General features: G+C 50.2%; 1 protein-coding gene across 3 annotated transcripts in view; it reads left to right on the forward strand.

Annotated features, from left to right (window-relative positions):
- The first annotated feature begins 620 nt into the window (after positions 1–620).
- Positions 621–23527, forward strand: part of TAOK2 (TAO kinase 2) — a 127610-nt gene continuing 104703 nt past the window's right edge. The window contains exons 1-2 of one of the 3 annotated variants that reach the window (XM_063935264.1): positions 622–943; positions 1049–1396. The gene's annotated coding sequence lies outside the window, so the exon portion shown is untranslated. Of the gene's footprint in view, positions 1397–23527 lie in introns of all 3 variants that reach the window. The other 2 variants (XM_063935266.1, XM_063935265.1) reach the window with 2 other exon arrangements.

The following is a 23527-nucleotide window of genomic DNA, read 5'->3' on the forward strand; positions in this document are numbered from 1 at the left end:
GACCCCTGCCGCACCGACCTGGCTGCTCTCTCCCGGAGAGAGCAGCCAAAAAGTCGGTAAGTATGGTCTACACCTGCACGGCAGCAGGCACTACACCGCACAGCCACCCTCACAGACCCGCCAACTGTTTTTGAATTCCGGTTGAATGTTGGGATTCCGGCTGTAGGTATATTACCGTGTGTCGGTATTCCGGTGTCGCTTTCCTGAACGCTGGGATCCCGACACCCTGTTAAAGTGATTACATGTCTCTTGCCCCTCCTGAAATGGGTCATGACAGGAGATATGTAATAGCTGTAGTAGTAATGATGATGATAATAGTAATAATAATAATAATAATCATCATCATCATAATAATAATAATATTAATAATAATTTTGTTTACATTTAATAAAGTTTTCCTTCCGGATTTAAATAATAAAAAAAAAAAACATGGACGCGACAGAGCACTGGCAACTGCCCTCAGCGCAGGAGGACGCGGCGGGCCCGTCTGCGCCTGCGCGCCCGAGCCATTTCCTCCCCGGAGACGCCCCGACGAGACCAGCGAGGCCGCGCCTGCGCCGGAGCGCCCCCGAGCCGCTTCCGGTTTAGCTCCCGCCCGCTCCGCCATCTTGGATGGAGGGGAGAGGAAAAAAAAGGGAGGGGGGAGGAGAGCAGAGCTGTATAGAGAGGACGGGAGGGGGCTGTGGGATGCTCCCTATAGACTGACACTGAGCTGGGGCTCCTGCATACAGGGCACATCCATACACACATCTGTCTCCCAGAGCTGTGCTGGCGGCGGGCACATCATGTAGACAGCACCCTGCACCTTACAGGGGGAGAGCACAACACTGACACCCGGGGTACACAGGCTGAGGGACCCGTGCAGAGGGCTGTAGCCAGGTCACAGCACCTATACATGCTATACATTGCATCCTGATCCCCCCACACACAGGGCCTAGGACAGGTCTGTATATATAAACAGTATACAGCATTATATGTCTATATATCACCCAGGGGCAGGGCCTGCATCAGGGCCATACATCTGAGCTGTGTGTCTGTGTCTCTGTAGGGGCTGCCAGGGTCCACGACACGGCGCTGATCCGCCAGGGAGCGAGGAGACGGCACCGGTGCACCGGCACAGAGAGACCGGCTTGGGATCTGTCAGACACAAAGAGGCGCTGCTACATGCACGGGGGATCTGCCCGGCAGGGTGGCCTCAACGGGCAGGAGGTAGGGGACAGTGAGGCTGGCACACTCGCGTATGCCCACAGTGACCGCCGGGGTTAGAGGCACAGGGGGGCTTGCCCGGAGAGCCAGCATGGGAGGCCGCGGGCAGAGACTGCTGCCCCTCGCCCATTGAGAGCCGCCGAACCTGCGAAGAGGAGCCAGGGAGCCAGTGGCGAGGTGACACATTCAGGTAAGCCGGGCAGCCGCCCCCTATGTGTGTGGGTGGGGGGAGGTTGTCATTGGGGATACACTTGCAGGGGACTGTGAGGTGCCATGTTCATGAAGGGGGTAAAGTTGATGGTGATCGTATTCGTAGGGTTAAATAACGTGCTATCTAGAAAACTTGCTGTGACCAGATCACCCCAGCCCTGCATTGAATGTGAGATCTTTTGTGCAGTAAGAGTGAGGTGCTCTCATTGGTTGGCTGTCAGCAGCGTCAGGGCACTGGCGGTGGCTGGCGAGCTCCGCGGGGATGACCCTGGCGGTGGCTGGCGAGCTCTGTGAGGGGTGACCCTGGCGGTGGCTGGCGAGCTCTGTGGGGGGTGACCCTGGCGGTGGCTGGCGAACTCTGCGGGGGGGTGACCCTGGCGGTGGCTGGTGAGCTCTGCGGGGGGTGACCCTGGCGGTGGCTGGCGAGCTCTGCGGGAAGATGACCCTGGCGGTGGCTGGCGAGCTCTGCGGGGGGTGACCCTGGCGGTGGCTGGCTAGCTCTGCGGGGGGGTGACCCTGGCGGTGGCTGGCGAGCTCTGCGGGGGGGTGACCCTGGCGGTGGCTGGCGAGCTCTGCGGGGGGGGGGGGTGACCCTGGCGGTGGCTGGCGAGCTCTGCGGGGGGGGGGGGGGTGACCCTGGCGGTGGCTGGCGAGCTCTGCGGGGGGGGGGGGTGACCCTGGCGGTGGCTGGCGAGCTCTGCGGGGGGGGGGGGTGACCCTGGCGGTGGCTGGCGAGCTCTGCGGGGGGGGTGACCCTGGCGGTGGCTGGCGAGCTCTGCGGGGGGGGGGGGGTGACCCTGGCGGTGGCTGGCGAGCTCTGCGGGGGGGGTGACCCTGGCGGTGGCTGTGACCCTGGCGGTGGCTGGCGAGCTCTGCGGGGGGTGACCCTGGCGGTGGCTGGCGAGCTGGCGGTGGCTGGCGAGCACTGCGGGGGGTGACCCTGGCGGTGGCTGGCGAGCTCTGCGGGGGGTGACCCTGGCGGTGGCTGGCGAGCTCTGCGGGGGGTGACCCTGGCGAGCTCTGCGGGGGTGACCCTGGCGGTGGCTGGCGAGCTCTGCAGGGGGGGGGAGGGGGACCCTTGGTGGTGGCTGGCGAGCTCCGCAGTGGGGGAACCCTTGGTGGTGGCTGGCGAGCTCCGCGGTGGGGGAACCCTTGGTGGTGGCTGGCGAGCTCCGCAGTGGGGGAACCCTTGGTGGTGGCTGGCGAGCTCCGCGGTGTGGGAACACTTGGTGGTGGCTGGCGAGCTTCGCGGTGGGGGAACCCTTGGTGGTGGCTGGCGAGCGCCGCAGTGGGGTAAACCTTGGTGGCGGCTGGCGAGCTCCGAGGGGGAACCCTGGCTGACAGGCTTGCTGGCACTTGCTTAAGAAATCTGCATGGGCAGGAGTTGTAGAAAGAGTATTCTTTCTGGAACATATGCAGAGCTGTGATTATACTTCCACATACTTTGTGAAGTTAGTGTATAACAGGAATGGCTACCTAGAAATTGTGCCGCAGTGACAGCAGGTTTGCCTGGATGGCAGTGACAGAGTGTGTGTGGTAAGCCCAGGGAGCCTGCAGGGCAGGATCTGGTGTCTGTGCCCTGGCTGCGGGAGTGACTGTGTGCACACTGGTGCAGCTAGGACACTTGGCATTGAACAAGATGGTTGACAGAGGTCATGGGTGGTTGTGTTGGCTGGGGGTTGTTGCTGCTCACCAGGCAGTATATCTGGTGTAAGAGGGTACAATTCATATTATTGGTGATCGTGTTGTGTCTGACCTGGAACCATTTGTAGATTTAGGGTTCTAAATGTATGTTTAGGTATTTTGGGTGCCCCAAGGAGGTGACTACAACGCTTCTCCCACCGATCCTGGGTAATATTATAGAAATGGAGTCAGTCTTAGAAGTAGTTGTTTGATGTACTATACAATATTATGCCTAATTAATACCTTTTCCCATTATTATTATCCTTTATATGGCGCCACGTGGGATCCGCAGCGCCCAATTACAGAGTACATAAACAAATAAGCAAAACAAGAAGACAGTGACTTACAGTACAAGACAATATAGGACAAGTACAGGGTATATACACATAGCTGCGTCAGCAGATGACGCTGACATTAGTATCAGGGCGGCAGAAAACTGAGGGATTTGGTGCCGTCGAAGGAAGTATTGAAAAGAAGATAGGTTAAGTAAGAGACAGAAAGCACATGTGTTGCTCATTACAAGCTGCCATATTACTGGTAGAGGAGTCTCAGGCCGGGGTGGGCATATCCCAGCAGCCTATACACTTACATGACTGCCGGAGTCCTTTTTTATTGAGGTGCATATATGTTGAGGCTACATAAGGCAATCGCCATAATCAGCAACTAGATCTCTATCTATCTATCTATCTATCTATCTATCTATCTATCTATCTATCTATCTATCTATCTATCTATCTATATCTATATCTATATCTATATCTATATCTATATATATATATATATATATATATACACACATATAATATTCTCAGAGGATCCTAATTGTTCTATTGCTTTTGTTATACTCCTCAACAGTATACGTTTAAATTGGTAGCTGTCGAGATCCTGGTGGTCAGGATACCGACGCCGCAATACCGACAGCCGGCACACAGGGGCTATTAACACGCGAGTGTCCATGAGTGAGAATAGATCCTGTGGTAAGCCACCGAGCCCACAAGGGGACTCTTTGCGCTTGCCCCGCTGCGGGCAAACCGGCGGCCAGGATGCCTCTGTCTGTGTATTGACCGCCGGGAACTCAAACTGAACCCCACATAAACAGAAACAACCAGCTTTACCTACAAATAATCTCCTTTTTTTTGTTTTTATGGCATCATATAGATAATGCTGTGGGTATCTGCTTTACTGGGCCCCCATAAATATACAGATGGAGCCATGTTTATCTTGGCCTTTTAATAGGATTAACTGAGCCAGATCAGTCAGACTTAATTCCCTGGTGTAATGACTTAATCCCCTGATGTATTGTTCTCTCTCTATTGTATTGCAGCTGAGAACAATAGATGAATGGTTTATGCTAATAAAACATGGTGTGCCTAGGCACAGCAAAGAAGCCAAGATAAATGTGGCTCCATCTGTACGTTAATTGAAGAGTCCGCTCTCCCTGGATTACCCATCCCAAGAAGAGGACCCCTGGTGGAGTTCTGTTGCCAGACGTAAACCTTTTATGTTCTGCTGACAGAAGGGGGCGCTGTGCTTTGGCCAACATTATATATTGTATTCCACTTCCTGGAGGCCTGACATCATCATTTGTCCCAGCAGGGAAGGGAATGTGGATCATTGGGAGGCCCCCAACATTAACCTGTAGCTGGGTGTGGGCCTTATAAAAAAAATTAAAATAATAATAATAATTTAGAAATTGTGCTAGAAATTTGTAACTCATAAGTGTAATTTCTAGCACATTCCCTGTGGAAATAAGGCTGCTTTGGGGGCATATCTGGAAATAAGTTGCTGTCACCCATAGCAACCAATCAGATCACAGTACATGTCGTAGAATTGGTGACTTCTCCTGGTTGCTGTGGGTTACAGAATCTAATTTTCATTGTGATCTCTTCACTTGAGTGATGCTGGGAGAATGTGAGCAAGGCATGAGATTGGGGGCTTGTGGTTACCGGAGCTGGGTCACTGTCCCAGGACCACCACTAATGGACTGGCTGCGCTGTGTTGGGTCACCGTGTGATGACTACACATGACCGTGTCACAGGTCCATGACATGGGGATGTTGGATACACAGAGTGGGCAGGATGTCAGGAGACCTGGAGCTGCTACAGGAAGTTGGTCACCACTGTTACGGGTGGAGCTGTGATGGTGGTGAGATGTGTAATGCAGGGATTCTGCTGCTGTGGGATGAAGGGTTCATTTTATTGCAGGAGTTGCTTTGGATCACTGTATTGGAGTACAAAGCTGTGGTATATAGGGGTGCCATACGGTCTTTGTGCAGGATGGAAGGGGCTGTAGGAATACAGATGAATGTAGCTTTGGTGGTAGAGGACCAAATAGCATAGCAATAGTCAGCAGCAAGTAGAAAGTAATTCCTGCTGCTGATTGGATGATTGCTGTTAGGTCCAGGTAACAATGGATGTGTACTGTGACATAATAGTGGGAAAAAGTAAACAAATGGAATCTTTCCTGTGCACCACGCACAGTGCAAAAATGTAAACAAAGAGGGGCTGCCTTTAGATTATTTACACCTGTATGGATGCCTCTCCACAGACACCAAAGTACGAATAGAGAAAAAGAAGGATAGGAGTAAAATCTCACAAGGCGCCACAGATTATGTGCATAACACTAAATATAGACCATACGTCCCTTCTATGGCTGAGTCCAATTTCACAAATCCAGATTTTCCACCTCATTCATTGACCAATCATGTCAATATATATCGAAAATAGAGGGGAAAATACCATTGTGTGGAAAGCATAAAATTTTAATATCACACAGAATGTTAACATACAGCAAGTATGTAATTAAACATGTAAAAACAGCCACAGTAGATCCACAGAATAATTACCAGATGGTCTGAGAACCTGAAAAAAGTTCTCAAACAAGCTCTTAAATCACCAATAACCATCCGGATCTGGAAACTGGGAAAGGTAACCTGGTTCTTATTAAGCCGGATCAACTGGAAATGGCTGATATAGGTAGTCAGATAGCCAACGCGTTTCAACTCCTTCCTGGAGTCTTTTTCAAGGCATGCCAAGGGCATGTTTCAGTGCCCGTTTGAAGCTTTGCAAGGTCGGGGAGAGTCTAATGGAACGGGGGAGCGCGTTCCACTGAAGGGGTGCAGCACGGGCAAAATCTTGAACTCGTGCATGGGAAGCAGTGACCAGGGCAGAGGAGAGGCGACGGTCATTGGCCGACCGTAGTGGGCGGGAGGGAGTGTGAAGGGAAAGGAGATTGGAGATGTAGGGAGCAGTGGAATTAGAGATGGCCTTGTATGTGAGGGTGAGGAGTGTGAAGAGGATTCTGTAGGGGAATGGGAGCCAGTGTAGATTTTGTGGCAGATGTGGAGTGGTGGGAGAGGAAGATAAGCCTAGCTGCGGAGTTGAGGACAGATTGGAGAGGAGTAAGATGGGAGCAAGTGAGGCCGATGAGGAGAACATTGCAGTAGTCGAGTCGTGAGATGACCAGTGAGTGGATGATAAGTTTAGTGGCCTATGGGAGAGAAATGGCCTGATACGAGCAATGTTGCGTAGCTAGAACCGACAGGATTGTGCCAGAGCTTGGATGTGGGGTGCAAAGGAGAGGGAGGAGTCAAGAGTGACGCCCAAGCAGCGGAGATGGTGGTGTCAACAGTGATAGAGATATTGGTCGGGTGTGTTACTCTGACTGGGGGAAAGATAATGAGTTCAGTTTTGTCCATGTTGATCTTGGAGAATGGGTGCTGGGAGGGGGAGGCCCAGCAGTCTGGGAGCAACACTGTACTCACAAGGAGGAGTCTCAGTCACCCGGCTATCATAGAAAATCGAAATTTTGTTTTTGAAACTGTTGTAATTTTTCATTCCTATGGAAACATACTGCTGTTATATATCATCTGAAAGCCCATAAACAGAGGTTTAAAATGAGACCTTGCCCAACTCTCTAGCTCAATTAGGTGAGCTGCAAGTGCCATTTTAATAAACATTAACAGCACATTTTTCGTGGAAAAATTGTCGCTTTAAAGGCCTATAACTTCCAAACCGTAGACCATATCAGCCGGAGATTTGGGGTTTTTCTTTACACTCATGGCAGCATTTATAATACCACATTTCATTACAATCTGAAACGTGTTGGTTTGGTGTGGAATAACCCAGAAGCGACGGCTGTGATGTGACGTATCGGGGTTCTCAAGCTTCAGCGTTATGTCATTACTAGCTCATCTGCCAGCGTGCTCCTAGTAAGCTGCAGTAACTTCTCTCCTTCTCCGCATGGAACTTCTAGTCGTGTCTTGCATGGATGGGCGGACCCTGTTATCCCATGTAAGACACTAGGCCTGGCTACTGGGAGGAAATCCCTGGTGACATTACAGGGATTTCCTCTGACCATAGTGAAGCATTCCTGTGCTGTAGCATTATACAGTGTTGGAATGCAGCTTGGACACATTACAGGACTAGGAACCAAACGATATTATCCCTGGTCCCGTTATTGCACTCACCCTGATTGATATTTGAGGATTGCACCCCTTTACATGCCTTTCTGCAGACGTGGTGCTGCTACGCGTAACATTTAATGATGTCACTGTGCAAGGAGGTATACCAAGGTGTGCGCTTCTCTCCATGATATCACTTACTGATTTAGCAGCCCACATTTCGGGCAAGCCCCTCAGTCAGCGCTCATATTTTTTTTAATTTTTTTTTTCATGTGAAAGCGGCACAATGCAACGGTGTACATATAGCTGTAATGATGTTGGGTTCCTGGCTGTAGGTTATTGATAATGGAGGCAGATACACATGTGGATTACTATTGGGTGCCGGGGTATCATAGGAATATGTCACAGTGTACTGAGCAACTCCTGATAGAGAGCCAAAGGGGCCGCTTTATGACTAGACCAACGAAAGGGAAAACATTTCTGCAACCAATAGGATCTTTCCGTTCATGTGTTTCTTGAAAAATGTTTATGGGCGATTTAGTAACCGATTGTCCTTCTATTTTTCTGCCTCCGCAAGGGTATATAACCGGTGTCAAATTTATAGTATTATCTTTCATTCATATGGTGGCACAAGGTGTTTGGAGAGCCTTACAAGAGTCAAGAATGCCTTTGATCATTAATACATAGGATAGCTATGACAAATTTATATAACCAAACACAGAGTGGAGTTACTGGAGCGGGTGACGAGAACACGTAGAAAGAGTTGCCGGTGGGGTGTGGGTGACGGGTACAGAGCTAGTGAAAGCTATATTGTTAACAGGAGAGCACAAGGAGAGAGGGCCCTGCCCATCAGGGCTTATAGTCTAAAGGGAGGGACGTAACCAGATCGTAGAACTGGGACAGTGGGGGTGGGGGGGGTGCACCGAGTTATTAGGTGGCTGATAGACGTATATGAAGAAAGCCCAAGGTGTAGATACTGGAAGAGTCCTATAGGGTGAGGTATAGAGCTCCAGAGCTATGAGACAGTATGGTGAAGTCTTTGATGGGTAACCACTGTTCAGGTGAGTTGGGGGATAGGGCGAGAGGGAATGTGGAGGCTGGAGATGTAGTGGCATGAGTGACTTTGAATGTATACAGAGGAGGATGGGGTGTCGGTGGAGTGGTTGGCAGAACGGGGGGGATACAGTGCAGCGGTAGAGAAAAAGGAGGTGAGTAAAGGTATTATGTATAGACTGATGCGGTGAGCGAGAGCTCAGAAGTGAAAAAGGTTATAGTAGTCCAGGCGGGAAAGGTCAAGTATGTGGATGACCGTTTTGGTAGCATCCATGGTGGTGAAAGTCCTGATTCTAGAGTTATTGTGAAACGGAAGTGGACGATTGTGAGAAGGACTGGGTATGTGGACTGTGGGAGAGGGACCAGCCATAGATTACGCCCAGGCAGCATAACTTGAGGACAGAGGACTATGGGGGAGCAGACAGCACACCTTTCTCTAACGTCCTAGTGGATGCTGGGGACTCCGTCAGGACCATGGGGAATAGCGGCTCGGCAGGAGACAGGGCACAAAAGCAAGCTTTTAGGATCACATGGTGTGTACTGGCTCCTCCCCCTATGACCCTCCTCCAAGCCTCAGTTAGGTTTTTGTGCCCGGCCGAGAAGGGTGCAATCTAGGTGGCTCTCTTAAAGAGTTACTTAGAAAAAGTTTTTAGGTTCTTTATTTTCAGTGAGTCCTGCTGGCAACAGGCTCACTGCATCGAGGGACTTAGGGGAGAGATTTTCAACTCGCCTGCGTGCAGGATGGATTGGATTCTTAGGCTACTGGACATAGCTCCAGAGGGAGTCGGAACACAGGGCTCGCCCTGGGGTTCGTCCCGGAGCCGCGCCGCCGACCCCCCTTGCAGACGCTGAAGATGAAGAGGTCCGGAACCAGGCGGCAGAAGACTCTCAGTCTTCATCAGGTAGCGCACAGCACTGCAGCTGTGCGCCATTGTTGTCAGCACACTTCACACAGCGGTCACGGAGGGTGCAGGGCGCTGGGGGGGGGCGCGCCCTGGGCAGCAATGTATAATACCTGTATGGCGAAAAATACATCACATATAGCCCTTGAGGCTATATGGATGTATTTAACCCCTGCCAGATATCTAAAACTCCGGAGAAGAAGCCCGCCGAAAAGGGGGCGGGGCCTATTCTCCTCAGCACACAGCGCCATTTTCCCTCACAGAAAGGCTGGTGGGAAGGCTCCCATGCTCTCCCCTGCACTGCACTACAGAAACAGGGTTAAAACAGAGAGGGTGGGCACTGATTTGGCGATATGTATATATATTAAAATGCTATAAGGGAGGAACACTTATATAAAGGTTGTCCCTGGATAATTATAGCGTTTTGGTGTGTGCTGGCAAACTCTCCCTCTGTCTCCCCAAAGGGCTAGTGGGTCCTGTCCTCTATCAGAGCATTCCCTATGTGTGTGCTGTATGTCGGTACGTGTGTGTCGACATGTATGAGGAAAATATTGGTGAGGAGGCGGAGCAAATTGCCTGTAATGGTGATGTCACTCTCTAGGGAGTCGACACCGGAATGGATGGCTTATTTATGGAAATTACGTGACAATGTCAACACGCTGCAAGCCGGTTGACGACATGAGAGGGCCGGCGAACAAATTAGTATCTGTCCAGGCGTCTCAAACACCGTCAGGGGCTGTAAAATGCCCATTTACCTCAGTCGGTCGACACAGACCCAGACACGGACACTGATTTCAGTGTCGACGGTGAAGAAACAAACGTATTTTCTTTTAGGGCCACACGTTAAGGGCAATGAAGGAGGTGTTACATATTTCTGATACTCCAAGTACCACAAAAAAGGGTATTATGTGTGAGGTGAAAAAACTACCTGTAGTTTTTCCTGAATCAGATAAATTAAATGAAGTGTGTGATGATGCGTGGGTTTCCCCCGATAGAAAATTATTGGCGGTATACCCTTTCCCGCCAGAAGTTAAGGCGCGGTGGGAAACACCCCTCAGGGTGGATAAGGCGCTCACACGCTTATCAGAACAAGTGGCGGTACCATCTACGGATAGGGCCGTACTTAAGGAGCCAGCTGATAGGAGGCTGAAAAATATCCTAAAAAGTATACACACACATGCTGGTGTTATACTGCGACCAGCGATCGCCTCAGCCTGGATGTGCAGAGCTGAGGTGGCTTGGTCGGATTCCCTGACTAAAAATATTGATACCTTTGAGAGGGACAGTATTTTATTGACTATAGAGCATTTAAAGGATGCATTTCTATATATGCGAGATGCGCAGAGGGATATTTGCACTCTGGCATCAAGAGTAAATGCGATGTCCATATCTGCAAGAAGATGTTTATGGACACGACAGTGGTCAGGTGATGCAGATTCCAAACGGCACAAAGATGTATTGCCGTATAAAGGGGAGGAGTTATTTGGGGTCGGTCCATGGGACCTGGTGGCCAGGGCAACTGCTGGAAAATCCACCGTTTTTTACCCTAAGTCACATCTCTGCAGAAAAAGACACCGTCTTTTCAGCCTCCGTCCTTTCGTCCCTATAAGAGTCATATCTGCCCAGGGATAGAGGAAAGGGAAGAAGACTGCAGCAGGCAGCCCATTCCCAGGAACAGAAGCCCTCCACCGCTTCTACCAAGTTCTCAGCATGACGCTGGGACCGTACAGGACCCCTGGATCCTACAAGTAGTATCCAAGGGGTACAGATTGGAATGTCGAGAGGTTTCCCCCCTCGCAGGTTCCTGTAGTCTGCTGTACCAATGTCTCCCTCCGACAGGGAGGCAGTATTGAAAACAATTCACAAGCTGTATTCCCAGCAGGTGATAATATATTTACCCCTCCGACAACAAGGAAAGGGGTATTACTCCACACTATATGGTGGTACTGAAGGCTAGGTGAGACCTATTCTAAATCTGAAAAATTTGAACACTTACAAGGGTTCAAATCCAGATGGAGTCACTCAGAGCAGTGATAGCAAAGAACAAGGGGACTATATGGTGTCCCGGGACATCAGGGATGCTTACCTCCATGTCCCAAAATTTGCCTTTTCTCACCAAGGGTACCTCAGGTTCGTGGTACAGAACTGTCACTATCAGTTTCAAGACGATGCCGTTGGATTATCCAAGGCACCCCGGGTCCTTACCAAGGTAATGACCGAAAGGAGGATTCGTCTTCAAAGAAAATGGACGACCTCCTGATAAGAACAAGGTCCAGAGAACAGTTGGAGGTCGGAGTAGCACTATCTCAAGTAGTTCTACGACAGCACGGGTGGATTCTAAATATTCCAAAACCGCAGTTGTTCCGACGACACGTCTGCTGGTCCTAGGGATGATTCTGGACACAGTCCAGGAAAAGGTGTTTCTCCCAGAGGAGAAAGCCAGGGAGTTATCCGAGCTAATCGGGATCCTCCTAAAACCAGGAAAAGTGTCAGTGCATCATTGCACAAGAGTCCTGGTAAAAATGGTGGCTTATTACGAAGCGCTTCCATTCGGCAGATTTCACGCAAGAACTCTTCAGTGGGATCTGCTGGACAAATGGTCCGGATCGCATCTTCAGATGCATCAGCGGATAACCCTATATCCAAGGACAAGGGTGTCTCTCCTGTGGTGATTACAGAGTGCTCATCTTCTAGAGGGCCGCAGATTCGGCATTCAGGATTGGATGCTCGTGACCACGGAGGCCAGCCTGAGAGGCTGGGGAGCAGTCGCACAAGGAGTGTGATCAAGTCTGGAGAATTCTCTCCACATAAATATACTGGAGCTAAGAGCAAATTTATAATGCTCTAAGCTTAGCAAGACCTCTGCTTCAAGGTCAGCCGGTATTGATCCAGTGGGATAACATCACGGCAGTCGCCCACGTAAACAGAAAGGGCGGCACAAGAAGCAGGAGGGCAGTGGCAAAACTGCAAGGATTTTTCGCTAGGCGGAAAATCATGTGATAGCACTGTCAGCAGTGTTCATTCCGGGAGTGGACGACTGGGAAGCAGACTTCCTCAGCAGGCACGACCTCCACCCGGGAGAGTGGGAACTTCATTGGGAAGTTTTCCGCATGATTGTGAACCGTTGGGAAAGACCAAAGGTGGACATGATGGCGTCCCGCCCGAACAAAAAAATGGGACAGGTATTGCGCCAGGTCACGAGACCTTCAGGCGATAGCTGTGGACGTCCTGGTAACACCGTGGGTGTAACAGTCGGTGTATGTGTTCCCTTCTCTGCTTCTCATAACCAAGGTATTGAGAATTATAAGACATAGAGGAGTAAGAACTATACTCGTGGCTCCGGATTGGCCAAGAGGGACTTGGTAACCGGAACTTCAAGAGATGCTCACAGAGGACTAAGGGCCTCGGGAGCTAAGAAGGGATTTGCTTTCAGCAAGTACCATGTCTGTTCCAAGAGGAACCGTGGCATCGGCCTTTAAGAAAGGACCTGCTCCAGCAGGGACCTTGTCTGTTCCAAGACTTACCGCGACTGCGTTTGACGGCATGGCGGTTTGAACGCCGGATCCTAAGGGAAAAGGCATTCCGGAAGAGGTCATACCTACCCTGGTCAAAGCCAGGAAGGAGGTGACCGCACAACGTTATCACCACATGTGGTAAAAATATGTTGCGTGGGTGAGGCCAGGAAGGCCCCACGAAAAAATTTCAACTAGGTCGATTTCTGCACTTCCTGCAAACAGGAGTGTCTATGAGCCTCAAATTGGGGTCCATTAAGGTTCAAGTTTCGGCCCTATAGATTTTCTTCCAGAAAGAATTGGCTTCAGTTCCTGAAGTCCAGACGTTTGTCAAGGGAGTATTGCATATACAGCCCTTGTGTGCCTCCAGTGGCACCGTGGGATCTCAACGTAGTGTTGGGATTCCTCAAATCATATTGGTTTGAACCACTCAAATCTGTGGATTTGAAATATCTCACATGGAAAGTGACCATGCTGTTGGCCCTGGCCTCGGCCAGGCGATTGTCAAAATTGGCGGCTTTGTCTTACAAAAGCCCATATTTGATTTTCCATTCGGACAGGGCAGAACTGCGGACTCGTCCCCAGTTTCTTCCTAAGGTGGTGTCAGTGTTTCACCTGAAACAACCTATTGTGGTGCCTGCGGCTACTAGGGACTTGGAGGACTCCAAGTTGCTAGACGTTGTCAGGGCCCTGAAAATATATATATATATATATATATATATATATATACATATATATATATATATATATATATATATATATATATACATATATACATATATACATATATACATATATATATATATATATATATATATATATATATATATATATATATATATATATATATATATAAATTCCAGGACGGCTGGAGTCAGAAAGTCTGACTTGCTGTTTATATTGTAGGCACCCAAAAAGCTGGGTGCTCCTGCTTCTAAGCAGACTATTGCTCGTTGGATTTGTAGTACAATTCAGCTTGCACATTCTGTGGCAGGCCTGCCACAGCCAAAATCTGTAAATGCCCATTCCACAAGGAAGGTGGGCTCATCTTGGGCGGCTGCCCGAGGGGTCTCGGCTTTACAACTTTGCCGAGCAGCTACTTGGTCAGGGGCAAACACGTTTGCTAAATTCTACAAATTTGATACCCTGACTGAGGAGGACCTGGAGTTCTCTCATTCGGTGCTGCAGAGTCATCCGCACTCTCCCGCCCGTTTGGGAGCTTTGGTATAATCCCCATGGTCCTGACGGAGTCCCCAGCATCCACTAGGACGTTAGAGAAAATAAGATTTTACTTACCGATAAATCTATTTCTCATAGTCCGTAGTGGATGCTGGGCGCCCATCCCAAGTGCGGATTGTCTGCATTACTTGTACATAGTTATTGTTACAAAAAAATCGGGTTATTATTGTTGTGAGCCATCTTTTTTAGAGGCTACTTCATTGTTATCATACTGTTAACTGGGTTCAAATCACAAGTTGTACGGTGTGATTGGTGTGGCTGGTATGAGTCTTACCCGGGATTCAAGATCCTTCCTTATTGTGTACGCTCGTCCGGGCACAGTACCTAACTGAGGCTTGGAGGAGGGTCATAGGGGGAGGAGCCAGTACACACCATGTGATCCTAAAAGCTTGCTTTTGTGCCCTGTCTCCTGCGGAGCCGCTATTCCCCATGGTCCTGACGGAGTCCCCAGCATCCACTACGGACTATGAGAAATAGATTTATCGGTAAGTAAAATCTTATTTTTTGTGATTATACTGGGTGTACCTGATCCTGGAACTGTTATGGAGAGGGACTGGATGTTGGAGAGGAAAGGTGAATCGTGACTGTAGCTCCAGTTTTGGAGAGGTTGTGTTTTTAGAAATCTGTAGAGAGGATGGGCGTCGCGTAGCAGGTGATATAGGAGAAGATGGGGGTCGTGTGGTAAATGTGGGCGTCTTAGGCGTACAGGTGATATCGTAGTCTGATGGGTAAGAGGTGTAGAGTGAGAAAAGGTCCTGAGGATAGAGCCCGGGGGGAGACGGGTGTTCATACAGAGAAGGAGCAATCGGAACCGTGTGAGCCCCATATCACAGCAGCCAGCAGAGTGGAGGGTCGGTAGCAGATAGGGGGTGGGCGAAGGTCTCAATTCAGCCTTGAGGTCGGGGAGAATTGGTGCAGAGATGTGTCCATTTCAGGTTAGATGTTTGTTGTTTCCCCCTCTGAGGTTCTCCCATTCCTAATCGTCCTGGTGTCTTGTGAGAATCTGTTATGCAAAAATACAATCAGTCTTACAAGAACCACTGACGCCATTCACACATCTATATGTAAAGGTCTCGCACCTCGCCTCCGTGTGACTGGTCTGGTATATATACATTTGCCGTACTGCTCAGTGACGCCTCATGTCATGTGACAGGAAGCCTGCTGTGTGTAGGTAAATATCTTCCCCCTACATACAGAACTACACCTTTTATTTCTGTCTTCACCCTCTCGCTTTTGTGAACCCCCTTCTATTTCATAAAACAATAGAAGTCTTAAGGGCTCCTGTGTACAGGTCCTGCTGAGGGTCCGTGTGTAACCAGGGGGCTATCGCAGGTGTTATCAGCACCTGACAATTGTTAGGTTATAGAAAAGAGGCAGCACATATAATATACACACAGATGTTCCTAGTGCATCATATAAGACCATTGAAGCTGTAGCATGATAACTGTCATAGTAAGTAAGAAACATAAACATATAAGGAGCAATTCAGTTGTTGTTTTTAAGCTGCGATAATGGGTGCCCATTGTTGTAATTCAATTGTGTCGGGCGCCCTTTAATTATAGCTCCCCGATTAGACAGGGTTTAGCGATGTATAGCGGCAAAACCAGACTAAACTAGAGGGCGCAACAGGAAACGCTGCAGTTACGACAACGGAGTTGCTCCGTCGGGCACCCAAAACTAATAGCTGCAGTAAAAACAATTGAATTCCCCCCATAAACATTTACAAAAGCCTCTAAAATCCCCGTATTGCTCCAGTGTTAAGTTGAGTTGGTAACACTACAGTCAGCAGATTGGATGTAAGTAACGTTCGCTATAGCTCTAATAGCCCAAGCCTGGACTGTGCAGAACATGTGGTGTGACTTAGATATAGGGGGATATTTACTAAGCCTTAGAGAGTGTTAAAGTGGAGAGAGAGAAACAACCAGCCAATCCGTTCTAAGCTGTCGTGTTACAGGCTGTGTTTGAAAAATGAGTTGGGAGCTGATTGGCTGCTACTTTAGCTCTCTCCAAGGCTTTAGTACATCTGCCCTCCAGAGTGTAATGAAGTCCTTCCCTGCAGTAAGCATTGTTCTGTGAGCCGTCGGCGGATTATGTAAGTAATAGTTCCGTGTCGGTGGTGAATAGGTCATATGGCTGGTGTCGCAGGGAAGCTGCGTCTCCGAGTCTGTGCAGTCAGGGACGATTGGGGCCGTTCTACGTAGCCGGCAGTGTGTGTTTCAGTTCCAGATCGGTGCAGCAAGGGGCCGCCAGCCATGAGCGTCCGGCAGTTGTGCGCACCTGGCCAGTATCCACACTTAGGAGGAAATCGATGTAGCCGATGCGCTGGAAGTAATCTCTGCTGAAGTCAATGGACGCACGTCCTCACCGCTTCCTTTTGATGTAAAGTGTTTGTGTATGGCTCTCTCCCATTGCCGCCGGCTACAGCTTGGAACCTCAGTGAGCCAGGAGGCACCTGACTTACACATAAACAGCGGTTGGGTGTCCTTGTTGGCACTACATGACTAATTAGGCACATGGGAGAAGCCGTTCCCTGGAGGTGGCTGTCCCCATATGCTAGAATGCGTTCCCGGCGAGTGGAAGAGAGCTCGCCCTATTCACCAGCCCATCTGCTGCTAGATGTGGTTACTGGGGTGCCTGGCAGAAGTCATAACTGAGACGTTCTACATACAGGTGCCAAGCCCCACATAGCAAGTAAAGTGCACGCGTTTCGCATGACTGTAGCTGTCAGAAGTCGCAGAACAATGTAACCCATCAATAAGGGACAAAACTCTCAAACTTTTTCCCAGTGTTTTTCCTCTTCTCTGTATATAACTAAAAATGGTGACCCTGTTTTCCAGCGCATCCGTGTATCTTGTATTGGAGTCCTGTAGTAGTTAGGATCAGGATGGATTTGTCTAGTCACCCCTCCAACCCGTCTTCTATGTCTGAGCAAACACGGAAAGCCTACGCGTTTCACTGCCACTACTAACGAAGCAATAACTTCCAGAAAACCGTAGTATTTGTCTGGTTGGGGATTCATGACCGTGTACAAAGCTATTGTACCGTCCACGCACAACCTGGCATAGATTGTCTTTCTCTACTTTCACAGCCTCCTGACCCTTGGCCAACATTGCTGTGTGACCATATCATACACCCCAGAACATCTGCAATCTGGCCGGATCATTATGCAGTAGATAACGCCTGTCCTTGTCTATTTCTCTATAGATTGTAAGCTTTTGAGCAGGGCCATCCTACCTCTGTCTGTTTAAATTTTTTTTTTTTAAATTTAAATCCTTTAACCTCTTCAGTGGTTTGCCCGGAAATCTTCCGAGGTAGCCAGCGCTGGCAACCCTCAAAGATTTCCGGCCATACTACTGACTGATTCCCCGGGGACAAGCCGTGCAGCAAGCACGGCGCCCGGGAATCGGCATACTCCATTATGGAGTTTAGCCCGCCCCCCCCGGACTCCTATTGGCTGGGGGGGGTGGGGGGGTGGGCTTAGCTGTAAAATGGCTTATGCTGATTCCCGGGCGCCGCAAGGGTTCAGTTTAAAAACAAATCCCCCAGGGTGTGTTTGTAAATTGAAAACTTGTCACTGAAGGGGTTAAATGCACCTTAATGATATTGCGATGTACAAAGTGTTAGTGGAATTTAGCAGCAGCGGAGAGAAATCTGCGTTTCTTCCGTGCGCGACCGGGCTTTGTCTGTAAATCTTCTGAAGTCACACACAGCCTAAAATAGCTGCGTTCCACCCCAGCCAGCGGTGCAGGTACACGGTCACAGTATGTACTAATGTATTTCATATTTCCAGGTGTATATTTTGTATTGAATGCTATTTATATATAAAATGACCCCTCATTACCTCGGAACATCCTGAGTAAACATTCATTACAAACTCCATGGTAACCTAACGGCTTTGCAGATTTAGCGGCTGCACATTCACCCTGCGACTCGCCCCCCACCCACACCCCGTAGGTGCTGTGTTGTACTGAGACCCGGTAACGGCGGTGGCCCTTGACTCACGCTGAGCGCATTTTCATCCTACCAGCGTGAGATGATGTGTGTTGTTACCTGCGCCTCATTCTGCTGGGAGTCTCCAATAGAGGATGGGGATGCTGCGGAAGTAATGGGGGGGTGCACGGGGTCAATAGCAACAGTCCGGCGGGCTGTGGCATTTATACACTGCTCAGTCCGTATTTAGGCACCCAGTGGGAGCCAAGAAATGTTCCCCCGCACCATTACATCACCACCGCCATAATCCATTAGAAGGCAAGGACAGATCCATGTTTATGCGAGCTCTCACCTACCCACCTGCATGTCGCAGCAGAAAAAAACCATATGATGTCTCCCCTCGTATCTATAGCCCTTTGTTCATTTCTGAAAAATGTAAGCAGAAATATATTTTACATACATATATCTAATAACTACGTACACAATGGGTTCTTTAATAAACACACAGGTATTCCTACTTAATCAGCCAATCAAGTGGCAGTAACTCCATGCGTAACAGCCTGCAGACATGGTCAAGAGCTTCAGCTGTAGTCTAGAGCAAACACCTCTAGAACGGGGCTCAAAAGAGATCTAGGTAACGGACGGTGGATGGTGGGGGGGGTTTAAGCCTCTGAGAAACCACTGACCTCCCGGTATTTTCATGCCCAACACCCTCTAGAGCAGGCGTAGTGAACATGCCAACCTGTTGTACACTGGAACGTCCTCTGGTCTGACTACTCTGTATATCCATGATATTTGTTAATTCTAAATCCCTTTTATAAAACATGTGGGGTGACTATTTGAGCAGGCAGCTGTGTAATTCAACATCATGGCTAATGGCTAGTGATATCTTTATGGTCCTGGTGGTCATGTGACTGTCTGTTCCAGCAGAATCGTCCCTATCCATAATCTCTACTCCTAACCCTAACGTCCTCCCCCTGCAGCCTAGCCCCTTCCCTAGGGCCTACCTGTCCTGCTCCCACAACCTAACCTTAACCTCCCCGTAGGGCCTAACCGTCCCTCGCCCACAGCCTAACCCTATCCAACCCCCTCCCAGTGCCAGCCTAACACCCAACCGCCAATCCCTGCAGCTTAGCCCTAACCTTCCCTAGGCCCTAACCCTTCTGCTCCCAAAGCTTAAACCTAACCTCCCCCTAGGGCAGGGGTGGGGAACCTTTGGCCCTCCAGCTGTTGTTGAACTACACATACCAGCATGCCCTGCTACAGTTTTGCTATTGGGCCATGCTAAAACTATTGCAGGGCATGCTGGGATGTGTAGTTCAACAGCTAGAGGGCCACAGGTTCCCCTGCCCTAGGGCCTGATCCTCCTGCTCCCACAGATTAAACCTAACCTCCCTCCAGTGCTTAAGCCACCTGCTCCCCACAGCCTAACGCCTGCTACCCCTCCCCCATCCCCAGTGCCTGCCTGACCATCCCACCCCTGCAGCCTAGCCATAACCACCCCTAGGGCCTAACCCTCCTGCTCCCACAGCCTAATCCTAAACTCCCCCTAGGGCCTAACCGTCTCGCCCTCGCAGCCTAAACTTGACCCTTCCGTCCCCGTAGCCTAACACTAACCTCCCCCTAGTGCCTAACCCGTTTGTCAGCATACTGACAATGTCGGCGTTTCACGTGTTGACACTGTAAGAGTGTTACTGTCGACTTAATGACTACATCCCGATTAATGTACAACTTCCAAATTAATTGCATTTGAAGTTCCCTTGGAGCTGAGACGTGTAACGGGTAAGACGTCTAATAGCCGTATATATGACAGGAAGGGCCCTTTTCTCTATATTAGAAATGTTGTTAGAGACAGGAGTCGCAGCTGGCATTATATACCCCTTACCAGTCAGCGTACACATGCAGCAATGCTTGCTATATAACACCATTATGTTATGTGTCTGCTTCGGTGTATACAGCCAGCTATAACTGTGCCAGGCTCACCAGCTCTGTACGGCGCAGGATTCTCTATCTGCACGTGAAGTATATCATTACTATTACTAAGCTGCATAGAGAAGGGGAGATCCTATAGAGAGATTACTGCATGGTTCTTTACTAGTCTGTAGTGGACTGTATGATTACAGATGGTGGAACATTGGCTGGGAGACCCATAGTGCGTATTGGGAAGCTGTGTTAAAAGTATGTGGCATGTTCGCCATGCCGTGGTGTGAGGCATAATGTGTTGTATTTCTCTGTATACGCGGCAGGTTGTGTATTTGGGCACATGATGGAGATGAAAGTAATTATGCTTTTTTATTATTACTATCATCATCATAATCCTCATAGTTTATTTATGATGCCAAAAGGGTTCCGCAGTGCCTAAAAGTAATGAGCAAAACGAGAAAACAGTGACTTACCGTACAAGACTAAGTATGACCGTGGTATAGAAACATTGCTGCATCAGGGGGGTAGAAGCGGGGGGTTAGGTGCCCTTGTAGGGCGTATTGAGTAGTAGAGAGTCTAGGTAAGAGACGGAAAAGCACATACAAGCTCTGCGGTGTGCAGTGTACTGTGCCAGGTGCAGAGATGTATGGGGTCAGTGGCAGTATGGGGTAAAGGTGTAATATAGGGGTCAGCGGCAGGCGAAGGTGAGATGTATGGGGTCAGTGGCAGTACGGGGTAAAAGTGTAATATAGGGGTCAGTGGTAGGTGAGGGTGAGATGTATGGGGTCAGTGGCAGTATGGGGTAAAGGTGTAATATAGGGGTCAGCGGCAGGCGAAGGTGAGATGTATGGGGTCAGTGGCAGTACGGGGTAAAAGTGTAATATAGGGGTCAGTGGTAGGTGAGGGTGAGATGTATGGGGTCAGTGGCAGTTCGGGCTAAAGGTGTAATATAGGGGGCAGGAGAGGGTGAGATGTATGGGGTCAGTGACATTCTGGGTAAAGGTGTAATATAGGGGTCCGCACAGGCGAGGGTGAGATGTATGGGGTCAGTGGCAGTCAGGGGAAAGGTGTAATATAGGGGTCAGCGGTAGGTGAGGGTGAGATGTATGGGGTCAGTGGCAGTTTGGGGTAAAGGTGTAATATAGGGGGCAGGAGAGGGTGAGATGTATGGGGTCAGTGACATTCGGGGTGAAGGTGTAATATAGGGGTCAGCGGCAGGCGAGGGTGAGATGTATGGGGTCAGTGGCAGTTTGGGGTAAAGGTGTAATATAGGGGGCAGGAGAGGGTGAGATGTATGGGGTCAGTGACATTCGGGGTAAAGGTGTAATATAGGGGTCAGCGGCAGGCGAGGGTGAGATGTATGGGGTCAGTGGCAGTCAGGGGAAAGGTGTAATATAGGGGTCAGCGGTAGGTGAGGGTGAGATGTATGGGGTCAGTGGCAGTCAGGGGAAAGGTGTAATATAGGGGTCAGCGGTAGGTGAGGGTGAGATGTATGGGGTCAGTGGCAGTTCGGGGTAAAGGTGTAATATAGGGGGCAGGAGAGGGTGAGATGTATGGGGTCAGTGACATTCGGGGTAAAGGTGTAATGTAGGGGTCAGCACAGGCGAGGGTGAGATGTATGGGGTCAGTGGCAGTACGGGGTAAAGGTGTAATATAGGGGTCAGCGGCAGGCGAGGGTGAGATGTATGGGGTCAGAGGCAGTACGGGGTGAAGGTGTAATATAGGGGTCAGCGGCAGGCGAGGGTGAGATGTATGGGTCAGTGGCAGGAGAGGGTGAGATGTATGGGTCAGTGGCAGGAGAGGGTGAGATGTATGGGTCAGTGGCAGGAGAGGGTGAGATGTATGGGTCAGCGGCAGGAGAGGGTGAGATGTGTGGAGTCAGTGGCAGTCGGGGGTAAAGGTGTAATGTAGGGGTCAGCGGCAGGAGAGGGTGAGATGTATGGGGTCAGTGGCAGTACGGGGTGAAGGTGTAATATAGGGGTCAGCGGCAGGAGAGGGTGAGATGTATGGGGCCAGTGGCAGTACGGGGTGAAGGTGTAATATAGGGGTCAGTGGCAGGCGAGGGTGAGATGTATGGGGTCAGTGGCAGGAGATGGTGAGATGTATGGGTCAGCGGCAGGAGAGGGTGAGATGTATGGGGTCAGTGGCAGTCGGGGGTAAAGGTGTAATATAGGGGTCAGCGGCAGGTGAGGGTGAGGTGTATGGGGTCAGTGGCAGTCGGGGGTAAAGGTGTAATATAGGGGTCAGCGGCAGGCGAGGGTGAGATGTATGGGGTCAGTGGCAGTCGGGGGTAAAGGTGTAATATAGGGGTCAGCGGCAGACGAGGGTGATATGTATGGGGTCAGTGGCAGTATGGGGTAAAGGTGTAATATAGGGGTCAGCGGCAGGAGAGGGTGTGATGTATGGGGTCAGTGGCAGTCAGGGGAAAGGTGTAATATAGGGGTCAGCGGCAGGCGAGGGTGAGATGTATGGGGTCAGTGGCAGTATGGGGTAAAGGTGTAATATAGGGGTCAGCGGCAGGCGAGGGTGAGATGTATGGGTCAGCAGCAGGCGAGGGTGAGATGTATGAGGTCAGTGGCAGGACGGGGTAAAGGTGTAATATAGGGGTCAGCGGCAGGCGAGGGTGAGATGTATGGGGTCAGTGGCAGGACGGGGTAAAGGTGTAATATAGGGGTCAGCGGCAGGCGAGGGTGAGATGTATGGGGTCAGTGGCAGGACGGGGTAAAGGTGTAATATAGGGGTCAGCGGCAGGCGAGGGTGAGATGTATGGGGTCAGTGGCAGGACGGGGTAAAGGTGTAATATAGGGGTCAGCGGCAGGCGAGGGTGAGATGTATGAGGTCAGTGGCAGGACGGGGTAAAGGTGTAATATAGGGGTCGGTGAGGGTGAGATGTATGGGTCAGCGGCAGGCGAGGGTGAGATGTATGAGGTCAGTGGCAGGACGGGGTAAAGGTGTAATATAGGGGTCAGCGGCAGGCGAGGGTGAGATGTATGGGTCAGCGGCAGGCGAGGGTGAGATGTATGGGTCATCAGCAGGCGAGGGTGAGATGTATGAGGTCAGTGGCAGGACGGGGTAAAGGTGTAATATAGGGGTCAGCACAGGCGAGGGTGAGATGTATGGGGTCAGTGGCAGGACGGGGTGAAGGTGTAAAATAGGGGTCAGCGGCAGGCGAGGGTGAGATGTATGAGGTCAGTGGCAGTCATGGTAAAGGTGTAATATAGGGGTCGGTGCAGGTGAGGGTGAAGGGTGAGATGTATGGGGTCAGTGGCAGTACGGGGTAAAGATGTAATATAGGGGTCGGTGCAGGTGAGGGTGAAGGGTGAGATGTATGGGGTCAGTCGGCGTAAGGGAAAGGACGGTTCCGTGTCCTGTGTGACGGAATGGTGACGGGGCAGCAGATGGATGTATTGGGTATTATTGCTCTGGCTGACTTGTTTCCTGCCCCTCTATGTGAGAACCAATAGTAA

The sequence above is a fragment of the Pseudophryne corroboree genome, chromosome 7 (assembly GCF_028390025.1).
Source record: "Pseudophryne corroboree isolate aPseCor3 chromosome 7, aPseCor3.hap2, whole genome shotgun sequence".
Classification (NCBI taxonomy): Eukaryota; Metazoa; Chordata; class Amphibia; order Anura; family Myobatrachidae; genus Pseudophryne; species Pseudophryne corroboree.